This window comes from Oryctolagus cuniculus, chromosome 19 (genome assembly GCF_051225735.1).
Source record: "Oryctolagus cuniculus isolate XC-2025 breed Fujian yellow rabbit chromosome 19, ASM5122573v1, whole genome shotgun sequence".
Lineage (NCBI taxonomy): Eukaryota > Metazoa > Chordata > Mammalia > Lagomorpha > Leporidae > Oryctolagus > Oryctolagus cuniculus.
The window spans coordinates 22,110,478-22,131,831 of record NC_142885.1 but is presented as its reverse complement, the minus strand read 5'-3'; the positions used below and the strand labels follow the sequence as shown (position 1 = coordinate 22,131,831).

General features: G+C 42.3%; 1 pseudogene; it reads right to left on the bottom strand.

Moving 5' to 3' along the window:
* Window positions 1-19,945: 19,945 nt before the first annotated feature.
* Window positions 19,946-20,839, bottom strand: LOC138846906 (Krueppel-like factor 13 pseudogene; annotated as a pseudogene).
* Between the last annotated feature and the right edge of the window lie 515 nt (window positions 20,840-21,354).

Genomic DNA, 21,354 nt, shown 5'->3' with positions numbered 1-21,354 from the left:
AGCCAGAGGCCAGAAGCTAAATACCATAAATTCTGCACAGCCGTACGGTGCAGTATTACTTACCTCCTGAATAAATAAAATAAATAAATAAAGAGAGAGAGAGAGAGAGAGAGAGAGAGAGAGATTTACCACACATAACCTGAGGGTGTCACCTTTGCACACCTGCAACCCGGAAGAACCAAGCAGAGCTCTCAGGCCACACCCATCTCAAGCCTCCAAGGCTCCTCCAACAGCAGGCAGTCCACTTAACACAGACATAGTATAAAATTTAAAAAAAATAAAAAAAACGCACAGTGACGAAAGAAGAATTAACTATGCCAAGCAACAAACACAAATATCGAGGGAACAAGATCAACGAAGACACTATGATGTCTCCAAATAAACAAAACACCCCAAGCCAAGATTATGAAGATGATGAGATAGAAGAAATGCAAGATACGGATTTCAAAAAATTTATGATAACATTTATAAGTTTTCAAAAGCAAATCCTTGAAATACAGAAATCCTTATTGGACAGGATTGAAAATCTCTCTAGTGAAAATGAAATTTTAAGGAAGAATCAAAATGAAACACAGAAACTAGTAGAACAGGAAAGTGTGATAGTGAAGAGAAATCAAAATGAAAAGAAGACCTCAATAGATCAAATGACAAACACATTAGAGAGCCTTAAAAACAGAATGGGTGAAGCAGAAGAGAGAATATCGGACTTAGAAGACAGAGCACAGGAAAACATACAGTCAAACCAAAGAAAAGAAGAGGAAATTAGAAATCTAAAAAAAAATTGTTGGGAATCTACAGGATACTATTAAAAAAACCAACATTCGAGTTCTAGGAGTTCCTGAAGGCATGGAGAGGGAGAAAGGATAAGAACACCTTTTTAGTGAGATACTAGCAGAGAACTTTCCAGGTTTGGAGAAGGACAGAGACATCCTAGTACAGGAAGCTCATAGAACCCCCAATAAACATGACCAAAAGAGATCCTCACCACGACACGTGGTAATTAAACTTACCACAGTGAAACATAAAGAAAAGATCCTAAAATGTGCAAGAGAGAAACGTCAGATTACTCTCAGAGGATCTCCTATTAGACTTACAGCAGACTTCTCATCAGAAACACTACAGGCTAGGAGGGAATGGCGAGACATAGCACAGGTGCTAAGAGAGAAAAATTGCCAGCCCAGAATATTATATCCTGCTAAGCCCTCATTTGTGAATGAAGGTGAAATAAAGACCTTTCATAGCAAACAGAAATTGAAAGACTTTGTGGCCACTCGTCCATCCCTGCAAAAGATACTTAAAGATGTGCTACACTCAGAAACACAGAGACACGGCCATCAATATGAAAGAAGGTAAAGGAAGAAAAACCACCAGTAAAAGAGGATGGGAAGCTCAAAGCATATATTAGAAAATATCTCTGGGAAAATGGCAGGGCAAAGTCACTACGTATCAATAGTCACATTAAACATTAATGGTCTTAACTCTTCAGTTAAAAGACACCGATTGCTGATTGGCTCAAGGAACACAAACCAACTATTTGTTGCCTACAAGAAACACATCTCTCTAACAAAGAGGCTTGCAGACTGAAAGTGAAAGGTTGGAAAAAGATATTCCATGCCAACAGAAACCAAAAAAAAGCAGGTGTAGCCATATTAATATCAGACAAAATAAACTTTAATACAAAAACTGTTAAGAGAGACAAAGAGGGACACTGTATAATGATTAAGGGTTCAATTCAACAGGAAGATGTAACTATTATAAATGTATATGCACCTAATTACAGGGCACCCGTCTATTTAAAAGATATGTTAAGGGACTTAAAGGGAGATTTAGATTCCAATAAAATAGTACTGGGGGACTTCAATACTCCACTCTCAGAAATAGACAGATCATCTGGACAGAAGATCAACAAGGAAACAGCAGATTTAATTGACACTATTGCCCAAATGGATCTAACAGATATCTACAGAACTTTCAATCCTACATCTAAAGACTTCACATTCTTCTCAGCAGTGCATGCAACCTTCTCTAGGATTGATCACATACTAGGCCATAAAGCAAGTCTCAGCAAATTCAAAAGAATTAGAATCAGACCATGCAGCTTCTCAGACCATAAAGGAATGAAGCTGGAAATTAGCAACTCAGGAAATCGCAGAAAGTATGCAAACACATGGAGACTGAACAACATGCTCCTGAATGAACACTGGGTTATTCAAGAAATCAAAAGAGAAATCAAAAACTTTTGGAAGTAAATGAGGATAACAACCCAACATATCAAAACTTATGGGATACGGCAAAAGCAGTATTGAGAGGCAAGTTATAGCAATAGGTGCCTATATCAAGAAATTGGAAAGGTACCAAATAAATGAGCTTTCAGCGCATCTCAAGGACCTAGAAAAACTGCAGCACACCAAATCCAAATCTAGTAGGAGAAGAGAAATAATTAAAATCAGAGAAGAGATTAACAGGATTGAATAAAAAAAATTGCAAAAAAATCAGCCAAGCGAAGAGCTGGTTCTTTGAAAAAAATAAACAAAATTGACACCCCATTGGCCCAACTAACTAAAAAAGAAGAGAAAATACCCAAATCAATAAAATCAGAGATGAAAAAGAAAACGTAACAACAGACACTACAGAAATAAAAAGCATCATCAGAAATTACTACAAGGACTTGTATGCCAGCAAACAGGAAAATCTATCAGAAATGGATAGATTCCTGGACACATGCAATCTACCAAAATTGAACCATGAAGACATAGAAAACCTAAATAGACCCATAACTGAAACAGAAATTGAAACAGTAATAAAGGCCCTCCCAACAAAGAAAAGCCCAGGACCAGATGGATTCACTGCTGAATTCTACCAGACATTTAAAGAAGAACTAATCCTATTTCTTCTCAAACTATTCAGAACAATCGAAAAAGAGGGATTCCTCCCAAATTCTTTCTATGAAGCCAGCATCACCTTAATCCCTAAGCCAGAGAAAGATGCAGCACTGAAAGAAAATTATAGACCAATAATATCCCTGATAAACATAGATGCAAAAATCCTCAATAAAATTCTCGCCAATAGAATACAACACATCAGAAAAATCATCCACCAAGACCAAGTGGGATTTATCCCTGTTATGCAGGGATAGTTCAACATTCGCAAATCAATCACTGTGATTCACCACATTAACAGACTGCAAAAGAAAAACCATATGATTATCTCAATAGATGCAGAGAAAGCATTCGATAAAATTCAGAACCCTTTCATGATGAAAACTCTAAGCAAATTGGGTATAGAAGGAACATTCCTCAATATAATCAAAGCAATTTATGAAAAACCCACGGCCAGCATCCTATTGAATAGGGAAAAGTTGGAAGCATTTCCACTGAGCTCTGGCACCAGACAGGGATGCCCACTCTCACCACTGCTATTTAACATAGTTCTGGAAGTTTTAGCCAGAGCCATCAGACAAGAAAAAGAAATTAAAGGAATACAAATTGAGAAGGAGGAAGTCAAACTTTCCCTCTTTGCAGACGATATGATTCTTTACTTAGAGGATCCAAAGAACTCTACTAAGAGACTATTGGAACTCATAGAGGAGTTTGGCAAAGTGGCAGGAAATAAAATCAATGCACAAAAATCAACAGCCTTTGTATACACAAGCAATGCCACGGCTGAGAAAGAACTTCTAAGATCAATCCCATTCACAATAGCTACAAAAACAATCAAATACCTTGGAATAAACTTAACCAAGGACGTTAAAGATCTATACGATGAGAATTACAAAATCTTAAAGAAGAAAATACAAGAGGATACCAAAAAATGGAAAAATCTTCCATGCTCATGGATTGCAATAATCAACATCGTCCAAATGTCCATTCTCCCAAAAGCAAGCTATAGAGTCAATGTGATACCAATCAAAAGACCAAAGACGTTCTTCTCAGATCTTGAAAAAATGATGCTGAATTTCAATGGAGGCATAGGAGACCTCGAATAGCTAAAGCAATCTTGTACAACAAAAACAAAGCCAGAGGCATCACAATACCAGATTTCAGGACATACTACAGGGAAGTTGTAATCAAAACAGCATGGTACTGGTACAGAAACAGATGGATAGACCAATGGAACAGAATAGAAACACCAGAAATCAACCCAAACATCTACAGCCAACTCATATTTGATCAAGGATCCAAAACCAATCCCTGGAGTAAGGACAGTCTATTCAATAAATGGTGCTGGGAAAACTGGATTTCCACGTGCAGAATCATGAAGCAAGACCCCTACCTTACACCTTACACAAAAATCCACTCAACGTGGATTAAAGACCTAAATCTACAACTTGACACCATCAAATTATTAGAGAACATTGGAAAAACCCTGCAAGATATTGGCACAGGCAAAGAGTTTCTGGAAAAGACCCGGTAAGCACAGGCAGTCAAAGCCAAAATCAACTATTGGGATTGCATCAAATTGAGAAGTTTCTGTACTGCAAAAGAAACAGTCAGGAGAGTGAAGAGACAACAGACAGAATGGGAAAAAATATTTGCAAACTATGCAACAGATAAAGGGTAAATAACCAGAATCTACCAAGAGATCAAAAACTCCACAAAAACAAAACAAACAACCCACTTAAGAGATGGGCCAAGGACCTCAATGGACATTTTTCAAAAGAGGAAATCCAAATGGCCAACAGGCACATGAAAAAACGTTCAAGATCACTAGCAATCAGGGAAATGCAAATCAAAACCCCAGTGACGTTTCACCTCACCCCGGTTAGAATGGCTCACATACAGAAATCTACCAACAACAGATGCTGGTGAGGATGTGGGGAAAAAGGGACACTAACCCACTGTTGGTGGGAATGCAAACTGGTCAAGCCACTATGGAAGTCAGTCTGGAGATTCCTCAGAAACCTGAAGATAACCCTACCGTTTGACCCAGCCATCCCACTCCTTGGAATTTACCCAAAGGAATTTAAATTGGCAAACAAAACAGCGGTCTGCACCCTAATGTTTATTGCAGCACAATTCACAATAGCCAAGACCTGGAACCAACCTAAGTGCCCATCAACGGTAGACTGGATAAAGAAATTATAGGATATGTACTCTTTATTATACTATACAGCAGTAAGAAACAATGAAATCCAGTCATTTGCAACAAAATGGAGGAATCTGGAACACATCATGCTGAGTGAAATAAGCCAGTCCCAAAGGGACAAATATCATATGTTCACCAATCGGTGACAACTGACTGAACACCAAAAAGGAAACCTGTTGAAGTGAAATGGACACTATGAGAAATGGTGACTTGATCAGCATAGCCCTGACTGTTAATGAACAACTTAATACATTATCCCTCTTAGTATTTTTTTGTCTGTTCTACTTAATACTACTGGTTTAATTCTGTAATTAATACACAGTTATTCTTAAGTGTTGAAATTTAACTGAAATGTGATCCCTGTTAAACATAAGAGTGGGAATAACAGAGGGAAGAGATGTACAATTTGGGACATGCTCAAGCTGACTTGCCCCAAATGGTAGAGTTAGAAACATACCAGGGGGCTCCAATTCAATCCCATCAAGGTGGCATGTACCAATGCCATCTCACTAGTCCAAGTGATCAATTTCAGTTCACAATTGATCATAATGAAAGGGCTAAGAGTCAAAGGGATCACATAAACAAGTCTATTGCCTGCTAATACTAACCGATACAATCAATAAAGGAGAGAGTGATCCAACATGGGAAGCGAGATACACAGCAGACTCATAGAGTGGCAGATGTCCTAAACAGCACTCTGGCCTCAGAATCAGCCCTAAAGGCACTCGGATCTGGCTGAAAAGCCCATGAGAGTATTTCAGGCATGGAAAGCCAAGACACTCTGGCAAAAAAAAACAAAACAAAACAAAACAAAACACCTAAATGAAAGATCTCTGTGAGTGAGATCCCAGTGGAAAGAACAGGTCTTCAAAGAAGGAGGTACCTTTCTCTGAAGGAGGAGAGAACCTCCACTTTGACTATGACCTTGTCTAAACAAGATAAGAGTCAGAGAACTCAAAAGGCTTCCAAAGCCTTGGAAACTCATGACTGGAGCATAGGGAGATTACTGATGCCATAAACAGGAGTGTCCATTTGTAAAGTCAACAACAGGAGTCACTGTGCACTTACTCCGCATGTAGGATCTCTGTCCTTAATGTGCTGTACATTGATGCTTAATGCTATAACGAGTACTCAAACAGTATATTTCAATTTGTGTTTCTATTTGGGTGCAAACTCTTGAAATCTTTACTTAATGTATACTAAACTGAACTTATGTGAAAAAAAAAAAAGAAATTATCAATTCCCAACTTGACTCTCACTGGGATTAAACATGACAATAGGTCTGATCTGATTTCATCATCATTTAAAAAAATCATCTATTATTTTTCACTTTATGTTTCTGTGTGGGAGCAAACTGTTGAAATCTTTACTTAATGTATGCTAAACTGATCTTCTGTATATAAAGAATTGAAAATGAATCTTGATGTGAATGGAAGGGGAGAGGGAGTGGGAAAGGGGGGGGTTGCGGGTGGGAGGGATGTTATGGGGGGGAAGCCATTGTAATCCATAAGCTTACTTTGGAAATTTATATTCATTAAATAAAAGTTAAAAAAAATTCAATATAAATATGTTTTGGTAATGAATATGGTCAAGATATCTTGTAACTCCCTTCAGGCGTATGTAATGTAGATAGGGCATAAAGCCTATCCATTCTCTGGTAATGTTAAAAATGTAAATCTAGTACCTATTAATATGCATATAATTATTAATAAACAAAGCCTTAGTAATATGTATTTCATTGCTTACAGAAGTTGTATAGTGAATACACTAAATGTAAGGAAGGAAGTCAGTGTAGGGAAATGTCAGTCAGATTTTTAAAGCTATGCATATCTATGGGATACCATATGATGTTTCATTACATGTATCCATCCATGTTGGTGCATTTAAGTTAACACAATGGACTCCAGTTTCCAGCGTTTTGCTGCAAAGACAAAACTTCATCCCTTTTATGACTGAGTAGTATTCCAGTGTGTTTATGTACCATATGTTCTTTTTCCATTCATTTGAAAATGAAACTCCATTGATTCCATATTTAGCTACTATGAATAGTGCTGTAACTCTCTGATACAATTATTTTATGTCTTTTAGATATTTACCCAATAGTGGGATTTCTGGATCCTAATTATAAAGAAATTGTCAAAATTTATTCTGAATCTCTGCTAAATGCATAGATAGGAATTATATATTACTATAGTGCTAATAATTTTGTGACTATTTTAAAATTTAATTTATGTAAGTGATGTTGCATATCTTTTCATTTGATTATTGCTTATAGCCCTTGCCTATTTTTCTGCTGGATTATGGTACTTTTAATTTTCATTTGTTTAACTTTTACAAATTAGTAGAACCATTAAGCCTTTGACTATGATGTAAGTTAACAATCTTATTTCCAAAATATACTTATTAAATTAAAAACAAAAAGATATTCTGACAGTTTTCCATAGTTGTTAAATAATTTACATTACCACAGATATGTGTGAGTTTCCAATTCACCACATCCTTGCTTGCATTTATACTTTCTGTCTCTTTAATGATAGCATTTGAACAGCATTGAGGTGATATCTCATTGTGGTTTCCATTTGAATTTCTATTTTGACCAGTGATATTTGACCAGTGAGCATTTTTCATGTGTTTCTTGGGGATGTGTATATCTTCTCTTGAGAACTGTCTGCTCATGTCCTTTGCCCATTTCTTCCCTGGATTATTTTTGCTCCTGAGTTTTTGTTTCCCATATATTCTTAATCATTTCTTTGGTAAGTAGCTTGTAAATATTCTCTCCCATTTTGTTAGATGTGTCACTTCCTTTGCTATGAAGTAGTATCTGAATGTAATATAATTTAATTTATCTAGTTTTGTATTCCTTGCCTGTGCCATTTCGTCATTGTATTCACATATTCTTTGTCTACATCAATATTTTGAAGTTTGTTTCCATAATTATCTTCTAGTAATTTTATAGTTTCATGTTTTATCTTTAGGTCTTTATTCATTGTGAGTTGATTTTTGTATATGGTGAGAAGTATGCATTTTATTTTTTACATCTGTATAGCCAGTTTTGACAGATCATTTGTTGAATGGATTATCCTTTTCCCAATGTCTGTTTTTGACACCTGCATCAAACATAAATAGGATGCATGTGTATGGCTTGATTTCAGCATTATCTAATCTGTCCCATTTATCCTTGTGTTGGTTTTTATGCCAGTATGATGCTGTTTCAATTATTGAAGTTTTGAAATCTGGTACTGTGATGCCTCCAGTTCTATCTTTTCACTTGGGTTCTGTATCTTTTGTGATTCCACATAAATTTAGGATTTTTTGTAATTCTGTAGAGAATCCCATTGATATTTTGATGGAGAGTCATTATATCTGTATATTGCTTTAGACTGTATTGACATCTCAACACTACTAGTTCTTCCAGTTCATGAACAAAAATCTTTCCTTTTTTCTGTGACCCTGATGATACCTTTCACTGATGTTTTATAATCTTAAATATCTTTCACCTTCCAAAATTATTTCTTAATATTTAAATTTTTGTATCTATTGTGAAGAGAATTTCAGAGAAAAAGTCATTATGTAATAATGCAAAAGATCAATGAAATGAAGAAGTATTATTTTGAAAAATAACAAAATTGATACATCCATGGTTTAAATAACCACAAAAGGGAGAAGAACAACATTAACAAAATCAGAGATGAAAAAAGAGATGTTGGGATTGGTACTGTGGCACAGCAGGTAAAGTTGCAGCCTGAAGTGCTGGTATCCCATGTGGGCACTGGTTGGAGCCCCGGATGCTCCACTTATGATCCAGTAGAAGGTGGCCCAAGTCCTTGGGCCCCTGCACATGCATGGGAGACCCAGAAGAAGATCTTGGCTCCTGGCTTTGGATTGGCCCAGCTCCAGCCATTGTGGCCATTTGGGGAGTGAACCAACATATGGAATCCCCCCCCTCTCTCTCTCTGCTTCTCCTTTTCCATCTGTGTAATTCTGAATTTAAAACAAATAAATATTTAAAAAAGAAAAAAGAGATGTTAAAACAGAGACCACAGAAATAAAAAGAATCATCAGGAATTACTGCAAACAACTATATGTCAACAAATCAGAAAATCTACAAGAAATGCATAGATTTCTACAAGCATACAATCTATCAAAATTGAGTCATGAAGACAAAAATCTTAAATCAGCCAATAAACAAGATGGAGACTGAATTAGTAATAAAGACCCTCCCAACATAGAAAAGCCCAGGGCCATATGATTTCACTGCTGAACTCCACAAAACTTTTAAAGAACAAATTCTAATTCTGAAATCTTCACAACAATTGAAATGAGGCCAGCATCACCTTAAGTCTAAGACAAGAAAAAGATACAACAAAGAAAGAGAACTATAGACCAATATCCCTGATGAACATAGATGCAAAAATCCTCTATTACATATTAGCTAATTGAATCCAACAACACATTAGAATGATCATCCACCTAGACAAGTGGTATTTATCTCTGGTGTACAGGGATGTTTCAACATATGCAAGTTAATAAATGTGATACATCACATTAACAAACTGAAAAATAAAAATCATGATTATCTCAACACGTGCAAAGAAAGCATTTGATAAACTACATCTTATTATTATAAAAACCTTAAGCAAATTGGATACAGAAACATTCATTTCTCAACACAATCAAAGAAATATATGACAAACCTACAGCCAGCATTATACTGAATGAGGAAAAGTTGGAAGCAGTGGGGTCCATAACCAGACAAGGATACCCACTTTCACAAGTGCTATTCAGTATAGTCCTGGAAGTTTTAACCAGAGCCACTAAGCAAAAAGAAAAAGAAAGAAATCAATGATATACAATTTGGAAAGGAGGAAATCAAATTCTCCTTGTTTGTAGATAGCATGATCTTATATATAAAGGAACCAAAATATTCCACTGAAGAAAACTGGAACTCATAAGAGAATTTGGTGAAGTTACAGGATATAAAAGCAATACAAAAAAATCAGTAGTCTTTATATACTCAGACAATGCCATGACTGAGAAAGAACTTGTAAATTCAGTACAACTCACAATAACTACCAAAAATCTAAATACCTTGGAATAAATTTAATCAAGTGTTTGAAATATCTCTACAATCAAAATTACAAAACATTAAAGAAATAAGAGAAAGCACAAAATATTTTTAAAAATCCATGTTTGTGGATTGGAATAAATAATATACTCAAAATGTCCATACTACCCAAGGCAATTTATAGATTTCAATGCAATCCTAATAAAAATGCCAATGATATTCTCATATCTAGAAAAAAATGCTGCCAAAATTCACATGGAAGCACAAAACACCTGGAAAGACTAATGCATTCTTAAACAACAAAAACAAAGCCAGAGGCATCACAATACCTGATTTTAAGACATACTATGAGACAGTTACAATCAAATAGCTTGGTGCTGGAAAAAAAAAAGACATGAAGACCAATGGAACAGAATAGAAACCCAGAAATTCATCCATGCATCTACACCCAATTTTGACAAAGGAGCTAAATCTTTGACAATGGAGATAAAAATCAATCCCTAGAGAAAGGACAGTCTCTTCAACAAATGGTTCTGGGAAAATTGGATCTCCACATGCAGAAGTATGAAATATGACACTTACCCAAAAGTCAACTCAAAGTGGATCAAAGATCTACATCTATGACCTGATATAATCAAATTAGTAGAGGAAAACAATGGGGAAACTGCAAGACACTGACATAGGCAAAGAACTCTTGGAAAAGACCCTATAAGTATAGTCAATCAAAGTCCAAATAGACAAATGGGATTACATCAAGCTGAGAAGCTTTTTCACTGTAAAATACTCAACACATTGAAGAAGCAACTGAGAGAAAGAGAGAAAATATTTGTGAGCTATGAAACTGATAATTAATATCCAGAACCTATAATGAGCCCAAGAATCTCAAAAACAATAAAACAAAATAATCTAGTTAAGAAATGGGTAAAGGACATGAACAGGCATTTTTTTTCAAAGGATGAAATATAAATGCCAACAGACAAATGAAACAATGCTCAGGATCAGTAGTCATCAGGGAAATTTAAACAAAAACCACATTAGGCTTTTCCTCACCCAGTTCCAATTGTAATCATCCAAAAATCAGAAAAATAATAAATTCTAGTGAAGATGTAGTAAAATGTTACCTTAAACACTGTTGGTGGTAATGTAAACTAGCAAAATCATTATGGAAGACAATAGGGGGATTCTTCAGAAATCTGAAAATAGATCTACCATATGACTCAGTCATCCATCTCCTGGGAATTTACCCAAATAAAATGAAACCACCATATGAATGAACCCTCATGTTCATTTCAGATCAATCCACAAATAGCTAACACATGGAATCAACCCAAATGTCCATCAATTGATGACTCAATGAAGAAAATGTGGAGGCCAGAGATGCACTGTAGCAAGTTAAGCCAGATCTGCAGTGCTGGCATCCCATGTGGGCACCTGTTCAAGGTCTGGATGCTCCACTTCTAATCCAGCTCTTTGCTAATGCACGTGGGAAAACAGTGGAAAATGCCTTGTGTTCTTGGGCTCCAGAATCCATGTGGCAGACTTGGGAAGAAGCTCCCAGCTCCAGTGTGGCCCAGCCCTGGCTGCTGTGGCCATTTGAGGAGTGAACTGGCAGAAGGCAGAAGGAAGATATTCTCTCTCTCTCTCTCTCTCTCTCTCTCTCTCTCTCTCCTTCCCTCACTCTCTATAATTCTAACTTTCAAATAAATAAATCTTCAAAAAAGAATTTTTAGTATATATACATGATTGACTACTACTCAGCCTTAAAAAATAATGAAACCCTGTCTTGAAAATGAATGGATGCAACTGGAAATAATTATGCTTAGTGAAATCAGCCAGTATCTCAAAGACAAATACTATATGTTTTCTCTGATACGTAATAGATATTGTAAAGCACAAAAATGTATAGGAATGAAATGGACATCTTGTGATTTGATGTTTTTAGCCCTCGTTTATACTTCTGTGAAACTGTGGTCTTTCTACCTTTAACTTATTATTGTTAGTGGTGCATTAAATCTGTGATTATACAATGGATTGAAATTGTGTTTTTGCAAAGATTAAAGGAAAAAAGAAGGGAAAGAAGAGCATTGGCTGATGGAGAAAAGGGAGGGAGTGAAGTACGGTTATCTCACTAGAATCATACCTCTGAAATATATTAAATCTGTTCTTTATATTAATGAAAATTAAAAAGAACTGAGAAAATATTTTAAAACAATGAAGGTAATTTTTAAAAATTATATTGAATGCATAGAAAAAGACAAAACAATAAGAAAGCAAAGTAGTCTTTGCATCATGTTTATAAAGTGTAGAATCCCCTTTTAATCTTCAGTGCTTAGGATTAAAGTCTAGTGACTATTTACTGTTACATAGGTTTTGCGACTCCCAGAAAGGAGTCTTTCAACTTGTTTAGGCATTTTTCTGTTATGCAGTGGCAGAAAATAACAAAAGGTCTTCATCCACTCACCCATGTGTCAATATCTATCCATTAATTGCTACCTAAACTTCAGTAAGTCAAAACGTTTTCAGAGTAGATTAAAAAGAGCAATATACTTCTTTAAGTTTGTATTTCTCCACCATTTGTGGAAAACCAATGACAAATGACTGTGGCTGCACTTAGAGGGATAAGGCATAATCCCAAATCTGTAAGTCTCTTAACCCCATGCTCAAATGCATTATGCAGAACAGTTTCTCTTTGTAGAATAAAAGAAAAGCATTTGTGACCTTCACATGCTACTTAAATTCACTGAGCCTCAGTTTCTGTTTTCAAAACATAAAAAGGTTATAGTTTCTACCTTACAGGGTCACTGAAAAAATTTAATGGTAGTATACCTGCCAAGTCCCTAGAACAAAATTTGCCCTTCATTAAGTGTTCAAAAATTATTAGTCATTATTTTTATTACCATAATTCATATTCACAGTTAATCATAGTAATTATAGTAATTACAGTAATTCCTCATGATAACAGGCATAGTGGCCTTGAGGGATAAAAATTAAAGTATTCTTAAATGTACAAACTATTACTGTATTTGCCAGAGTTACCCAGAGAAACAGCCAATAGAATATATCAATATATAAGTATATATATAAGAGATTTATTGTAGAAATTGGCTCAAGTGATTATTGTGGCAAAAAAAAAATTGCAAGATGAGAACCAGGAAACCAATGATATAACTCCCAGTTCCAGGTGAAGGCCTGAGATCCTGGATGAAATCCTCTATTGAAATGGATTCTAGTTACCAAGGCCCAAGGACCAGGAGCTCTAGTGTCAGTGGACAGAAGAGGGATGTCTCAGCACAAGAGTAATGAGATAGAATTGGCTTTACCTACACCAGTTTGTTCTGTGTAGACCCTCTGTGGTTTGGACAACACTGGCCAACAATGATGACGGTGAATCTTGACTCATACTGATACAAATGTTAGTCACTTCTGGAAATACCCTCATATACATCTGGAAATAATGTTTTACCACATCCCTGAGCATCCCTTACTCATAAAATTAATCAGAATTACTAAGTGAAGAGCCCTGGTCCCTAGTATTGAAAGTGCTGCTGAATTGTGTAGGTACCTCCCTAAATATGTGAAAGACCATGGAAGAAAGACAAGAGTCACATTGACAGGAAAGGTTGGCTTTCCACTCTTACAATGTTGAAAGCAGCCTGAAGAACCAAGAACATTTCAGAAGCAACATGTCAGGAAAATAAACTTGGAGGCTTTGGGGGACATAGTCTACAGTTTTGTTAGGGTCAGATCATCATTAGTGAAGTAAGCAATTTGCTGAAGTAGTCAGGTTTTCTTTTATCTTTAGAACATATGACCCAATACCAAATTACTGTTAGATTGATTTAACAGATGTATTGATATTGATATATGGGCATTTAAAAAGAGTTTGTGCTAGTGTTTCTTTCATGTCTTAGAAAAATGTATCTCTTTTGTGATACATAGCAATGTCTTATAAATTGTGATTTACATTCAATTCTAAGTCCCCCTCCCCTTTAGTCTACTTGCCAGAAAAGTCATTTTTCACATCACCAGAAATTAGTTTGGATTTTTCTAATATTTATAGGGAAAGATAATTTTTGGCTAATAGTAGTGGGTAGAAACAGAAATAAATAGTGTATTTGAGTAATATTTATGAGGCATAACTATTAGACTTGCTTAAGGTTAAGGGAAAAAGAAGTGTCAAAGATGCTTACTAGAAGTTAGAGTCGATACAATTTTGCTAAATATCCACATATATACAGCAAAATAACTAACCTGTATTAATATAAAACTGAATGAACAACAAAATATGTAAATATTGCATAGCCTATAATATATATTAAAGATTTATTTATTTTGTTTTTTAAATTTTTTATATATTTTTAAATTTTATTTAACTTATACAAGTTTCATGGAACTCATATATACAGGTTTAGGAATATAGTAATACTTCCTACACCACCCTCATTCCCAGCCATGCTCCAGACCTTCTTCTTCCTCCCTCTCCCATTCCCACTATTATCTTTTAAAAAGATCTACTTTAGTTTAATTAATGATCATAAACTTAACATTAAGTAAAAGAATTTGACAAGTGGTATGGAAACAAAAAAAAAATTCCTCAATGGAAGAAATAAGGGATGTAAACAATCATCAAATCTTACAATGTCCACTTCACTCCAATACATTACATTTTAAGTACTCTATTAGTTACCTCAGATCAGGGAAAACATATGGTGTCTCTATTTTTGGGATTGGCTTGTTTCATTAAGTATAATGATTTCTAGTTGCATCCATTTTGTTGCAAAAGACAGAATTTGATTTCAGAAATAGCTGCATAGTATTCCATAGTGTATACCTATAATGATTTCTTTATCCAGTCAACAGTTAATGGACATTTGATTTTTTTAATGAATCATAAATTTTATTTCAAAATGGAAACGTCACTAAACATGCATACACATTAAAACAATAAAATTTACAATTTCGTTAATTTTTTTCCTTTTTGCATAGGACATCATTACAATATAGAATCTATGCCATACAAAATACATACAAAGTTTTATCCGAGCAAGCCAAGGCCAGATTGGGAACTGTACACTGTAATACTTCACTGTAGTGATCCAGGAAAGACCTTCAGAAGTGTGGTGGGTGCTGGGGGGGGGGGAGAAGTTCCTGCAGGAAAGGAAATGTGAGCTCAATGGAAATGGTCTTGGACCCTTGCGTTCTGCCTTGGGATGCTGGCAAACAATTCCAGAGAAGCTCCACCATGGTTTGGGATGAGAAGGGGTCGCCAGTGAGGCCTGGGGATCAATGTATCCAATATACCCACACACACAATTCCAGGTCCCCAAGGAGCCACACAGCAAGCCCCAAACCTGACAATGCATAGTCTCCCAGTGAGGAGCCTCGTGTGATGCTGGGGTCCCCAGTACTCAGCACCAGGCTGGCTTTTCTAGGGTGAGGGTAGGGAGCAAGTCCCACTCACTCACCCAGAGGCAGGCACTCTGATACAAGCATGCACGCTAGGACCAATGTCCCACTGGGACGTGGCCCTCACTCCTCTCAGGCAGCCTGGGGAGGGATCTGCCGAGTACAGTCAGCTCTGCAGAGGATGGACGTGGCGGCCTCGAAGGGGTTTGGCTCACACCCTTGGCTTCAAATGAGCCTGCAAGCATCCATCAACGGTCACCAGGCAGACGAAACCTCCAGCCCCCACCCCCCACTTCCTGTGCCCACCCCCCCCCGGAATGTGTGACGTGGGTGGCAGGGGAGCAGGGGACACAACTTCTTTCTCATCCTGTTTATTCTTAAATAAAACCAAGTCTTAAAGCTAAAGAAGGGAGAGCTGAGCAGGGCCAGGCCTGGATCTCGACAGGGGTCAGCAGAAACTGAGTGTGGCCCCTCTTCCTTCGGGACATGGGGGTCCCCACTTCCTGCCAAACTCACTTTTCTGACTGATGGGGAGTGACAATGGGCAGCAGGAAGGCCAGCATGTCAGTATACGCTGGACTGTGCTTCTAGATTCTGGGGCAGACTTCTCTGGCATATGTCTAGGGCAAACACTCAAAGCCTCAAAATCAGGAGAATCAGGCACAGGCCCTGGCTCTTCTCCCAGGGGGGGCCGACCTGATTTCACATCTCGATTTTAGCTTTGGAAAAAATGGTCACCAAAATTCACACAGGAAAACTTCGGATGGCAAAAGCCATGCATGACCTGCAAAGCATTTCTCCCTGGCTGTGAAGTGACCAACACATGAAACCCCTTCGAGCCTTCCAGCACTGTGTCTTTGATGAATGACCTTTTCCAAATGGGTTTCCAAAAAAAAAAATTTTTTTAAATAAATACTGTCAGAAGTCAAAATGGTCAGGTAGCCTTGTAAACACAGCCACGCCTGTGGGACCCTTGCGCTGGCTGGCACACACGCTGCCTGCCGAGATCCTGGAGCCTATAACCCTCTGGCAAGAAAGAGGCCAGGGCTCCTGAACCCACTGGGCTGGGCCGGGGGCCACCCATCTGGGACGGCTCTGCCCGTACCCATCTCTGAATCACCCTTCCCTGGTCTGAGCGAGGTCCTGGGTTGCCAGCGTGTGGATGTTTGCACCAAGAAGCTGCACCGTGGCGAATCCTGCACCTGCCCAGATGCATAGCCTCAGAATAATGTCAGGAATTAGGGGGCGGAGCGGGGGCTCTTGTACCTCCAGTGCCATGGGGAGGGAGCTGCAGCAGGATGCAGTAGGGCACCTCCAGGCCTGCATTCCATCCCAGCATAGCACCGGGCAGCAGAGGACTCCAGGGCCCTGGGGGAAGGGCTGTGTCCAGCTGCATTTTTCGGTATGGCTGTAGGATTCAGTAGGCATCTGGGGGCTGACAGCCATCCCCCTGATATGGCTGATGCAAAAACGTTTTTTTCGTTTGAGACATGAGCTGAACCCTGGCCCCAGTGGCTGGGTCCAGAGTCACTTTTAGGCCTATTGATAGGGGTTCTCTCTTCGCTTCCAGACCTCTGCTCCTGTGGCCTCTAGAACTGAAGTCTGCCCCCAAAATAAAGGTTTGCATTTGCATTATTATTTAGAAGAACCCTATGGCTTCCTTAATCCCATCGAAACTGGCAAGCATGGCCATAAACCACAGAAACCAAAGACCCTGCGATGGACCCAGGCTGGGAAGACATTCCACATCCCAGAAGGGATGAGACGGGAACTTGCTGAGCTGAGTCTGAGACTCATGCTCCCCCCCAGGTCAAGTGAGATGAATTTGCGCCCCAGATGATGTAGGAGGGTCCCAATGGGGGGGTTGGTGAGAACACCCTGGTGGCGGTGCCCTGCCCCCCCCCATTTCCCAGGCTAAGCCCAAGGCTGCAGGACCACACCCTGCCACTAACCAGAACCACTTTGGGAGTGAAGAGGTTCATTTGCCAAAAATAGCCAGCGCCTGCATATTTCTGTTTTAAGGCAATGTTACCCTTCCATCTATCAGATGGAACAGCCCTGGGTCATTCAGAGGAAAAATTAAATTAAGTGCTCTCTTTGGAAACAGCCAACGCCCACTCTCCCTCCCCCACCCCCCACCCCACTCTAAAACAAACCAGCTTTTTTTTTTTTTATTCCAAGATGACTGGGTTTGGAGTCCTTTTTCTCCCTTCCCATGTGCAGACAGATGTGGAGTTCGAAAACTGCCCACAGTGATGTGGCGACCTCCTCCCCTCGGCCCCAGGGCGCTCTGCCTGCCCACCTCCCAGGGACACGCTGCCTCTCTCCCTGCCTTCAGAACCGTGGATGGTGAGGGCACCAAAGGACTTTGGAATAAAATTCCTGAACCTGGAATGTGAATTCCTGAGACATGAAATGTAGAGTGTGGCTCTCTCTACCTCATGCAGAAACAGCTTTGGGAGGGACCTCACTTTGGAACTGGGTACAAAGATCTCTGCACCCCAAGTACCCAGGGCTCTCTTCGGTCAAGACCCCACCACATGTTCCACCCTGTCCCCCAGACCCGTGCAACAAGCACGGCGGTGGGGGTAGGGCAGCTCTGCATCTGGCCAGGGCAGGGTTAATGCATCACCACCCCCAGCCCCGACCCACAGCAGGAACAACACCACCCATCAGCTCAGTACCCATAATAATGCTACTGATAAGCTGCTTCCACAACACTAGCCAAATCTAGCTGATGCACAGTGGAGTTAGTGCTGGGTGCCCAGAGTGTCACAGATGGCACACTGGGCTGTCCCCATGCAGTGGTTGTGCACACAGGGTGCCCATCTACTCTGAAGTCACCCCAAAACAGAAAACAGCAGCCAGGGGCCTTTGGGGTCTCTCTGTGCTGCACCCCATGTCATGGGAGGGCCGGAGTGGAAGCAGTATGGCCACAACTAAGGCACTCTGGGCCCGGGAAGCCCACCTATGGCCCTCTGAGACCCCAAGGGCAGCTCCTCATCAAAACAAGGAGAGGTCTCTGCAAGATACCCCAAGCCGCCCCCACTGCTTCCCCACGTGTGCACACACACGCGGGCACACACACATACATACATACACACTGTCCTGGGGCCCTGTGATTACAGGCCTGGCTTTCCAGGAGAAGGGAAGGAAGACCCTGGGCCACAGGGATGGGGAGTGGTCATTCGAGGGCCCGGCGAAGGAACTCACTGGGACACGGCCAGACTGTCCCAGCCCGGGCCTCAAACCTCAACCCAGTGCAAGTCACAGCTCTGTGGTCCTCGTCTCCTCCCAGGAGCAGGCTGGCGACAGGGCACTGCAGGCTGCTGTGGCCTGGGCCCCGCAGGAGGGGGCCAGGAGAAGCTGGAGACTTGATGAGTCTGTGCTGGGGACACAGAGGGTCTGAGAGCGTTTCCCACAGTCCTCGGCGCTCCCGGGGCAGCGGGAAGCAACAGCATGTTCTCCAGCAGCGCTTCCCACAATGTCGGCCACACTCCTGCCAACTTCCAAGTCCCAGTGCTCTGATCTGTCAGTACAGGACGGACTCCACAGAGTCCCCACACTGCCCAACACCACACAGACCCTCTGACAAGCTGGCCTGCCGGCCTCGCCCACAGAAGTGCCTGGGGGGCAGCCGCGGGGGCTGGATGGACCCACTGCACTTCCTGACACCTGTGCAGATGACCATGGTCCCCAGCCTCTGTTTGCCACACAACACAGGGTCCCCACGCACCTTCTGTGGGGACACAGAGGTCGGGGTCCTGGGCAGGCGGGGCCCAGCCGCTGTCTCCTGCCAGGTCAGATGGTGCAATGCTGTGCCCACTCAGGCTCTGATTCTGGTTCTCCCAGGTGCCCCAGGCAAGGGCTCCTGGAGGTGGGGCCGGTGGGCGAGGCTCCCTCCATGGCTCCTCCTGGTGGAGTGCTCCTCTGGCCTGTCCTGGCTTAAGGCATCCCCCTGAGGCGGTGCATCCCTCACCGACCACGCCTGAGGGGTGAGGCAGAGCAGGGGCAGGGGCCTGGTCGCTTGGGAATCTGTGGGAGAAGTACAAACGTCCATGAGGGCATGTGCCCGGGGCCCTGGCGGACTCCGCCTGCACTGGTCAGCCCGCGCTGTCCCCAGCGTGTTCCCGAACCTAACAGAAAACTCCAGAGTGCAAATCTATGTACAGAGTAAGGCGCCAGGAAGGGGTGTCCTCACTGACCTCACAGAACGCGTCCATCCCTGAGAAAGGGGGTTCAACACCACTGAATCTCAACTTCATGGGTACGTCTGTTGTGCAATTTGTGAATGGTATTTTTGGAAATTTTTCGTTGTGGCTTTTTTTTTTCCTTAAAAAAAAAAAAACTGACTGACACCTGAGGTGAAGAAAAGTGTTTTCCCGTGGACTTTTCCTAAGTTCGCGGCTTCGTTCTCATTACAAAAGGACAGGACGGGGCCGGCGTGCTCACGGCGAGCTGGCCGGGCTGATGGTGGGGCTGCTGGCGTCTGAGCGGCTGTAGTCGCTCAGCGAGCCGGTCCGCGAGCCCCCGCCGCGCCGCTGCAGCATGCCCGGGTGGAAGTTGGCGTGGCGTCGCGCATGCTTCGTCAGGTGGTCGCTGCGCATGAAGCGCTTCTCGCAGATGGGGCAGCTGAACTTCTTGCCGGTGTGCGTGCGATAGTGCCGCGCCAGCTCGTCCGAGCGCGCAAACTTCTTGTTGCAGTCCTGCCAGCTGCAGGCGAAGGGCCGCTCACCTGTGTGAGTTCTCAGGTGCGCCTTGAGGTGCGAGGATTTCCCGTAAACTTTCTCGCAGCCCGCATAGTGGCACTTGTGCTTCCTCTGCGGGGACTCGAGGTCGGCGCGGCTCCGGCCCCGTCGACCCCTTTGTCTGAGGCCGGGCTCGCCGCTCCCCGCAGGCGCCTGCTCCCGCTCGGGCTCGCTCCACGCGGGGCTGGGGGGCGCGGCCGCGGCGCCCTCGCCGCCGGGGGCGGTGGGCGGCAGGCGGCAGGCGGCACGGGGTCCTCGCCTTTCGGGCCGCGGCCCCCTCTCTGCGCTCCGCCGCGGCGGGTGCCCGCGCCTGTTGGTTGAGGTCCGCTAGGATCCGCGCCACCACGAACAGCGAGGCGCTGTCCTTGCCGTGGCTGCGCTCGTCGGCGCGGGGCATCGCGGGGGCGGCGGCGGCGGCGGCCGCACCCTCGGGCCAGGGCTCCGGCGCCTCCCGCGGCCCGTGCACGACCACGCGGCTGGACATGGACACGAGGCACTCGGCGGCAAAGTGGTCCACATAGGCGGCGGCTGCCATGCTGCGGGCTCCAGTGCGGGTCGCTGCGAGTCGCCAGCCGCGCATCCGCACCCACGGCCTCCGGAGAGCGGGCGGGGGGCGGGGGCGCGGCGCGCCCTCTCCTAGGCTGGGCTGGGCTAGGCTGGGCGCGCAGCCGCCTCTGTCCGCCGTCACCCGCGCGGCTCTGCGTCCGCCTGGCCGGCCACCGAGGCGTGAGCGCATGGGGGCGCGGGCCAGGGGGCTCCGCGCGGCCTCGGGGGCGGGCTGTCCTAAGGATGCCAAGCGGCGACGTCAGGGACGCCCGCGTCAAGCCGCGGCCGCAGTCTCGCCGCGCATTGTGGCAGGCGGGACAGCCGCCGTGCGCGCCACAGCTCAGTGTGGGCGTCCCGGCTGGACATTTGATTTGTTTCCATATCTTAGCTATTGTGAACTGAGCTGCAATGAACATGGGGGTACAGATAACTCTTTCATATTCTGGTTTCTTTTTGTTGGGTAAATTCCCAGAAGTGGGATGTCTGAGTCATATAGTAGGTCTA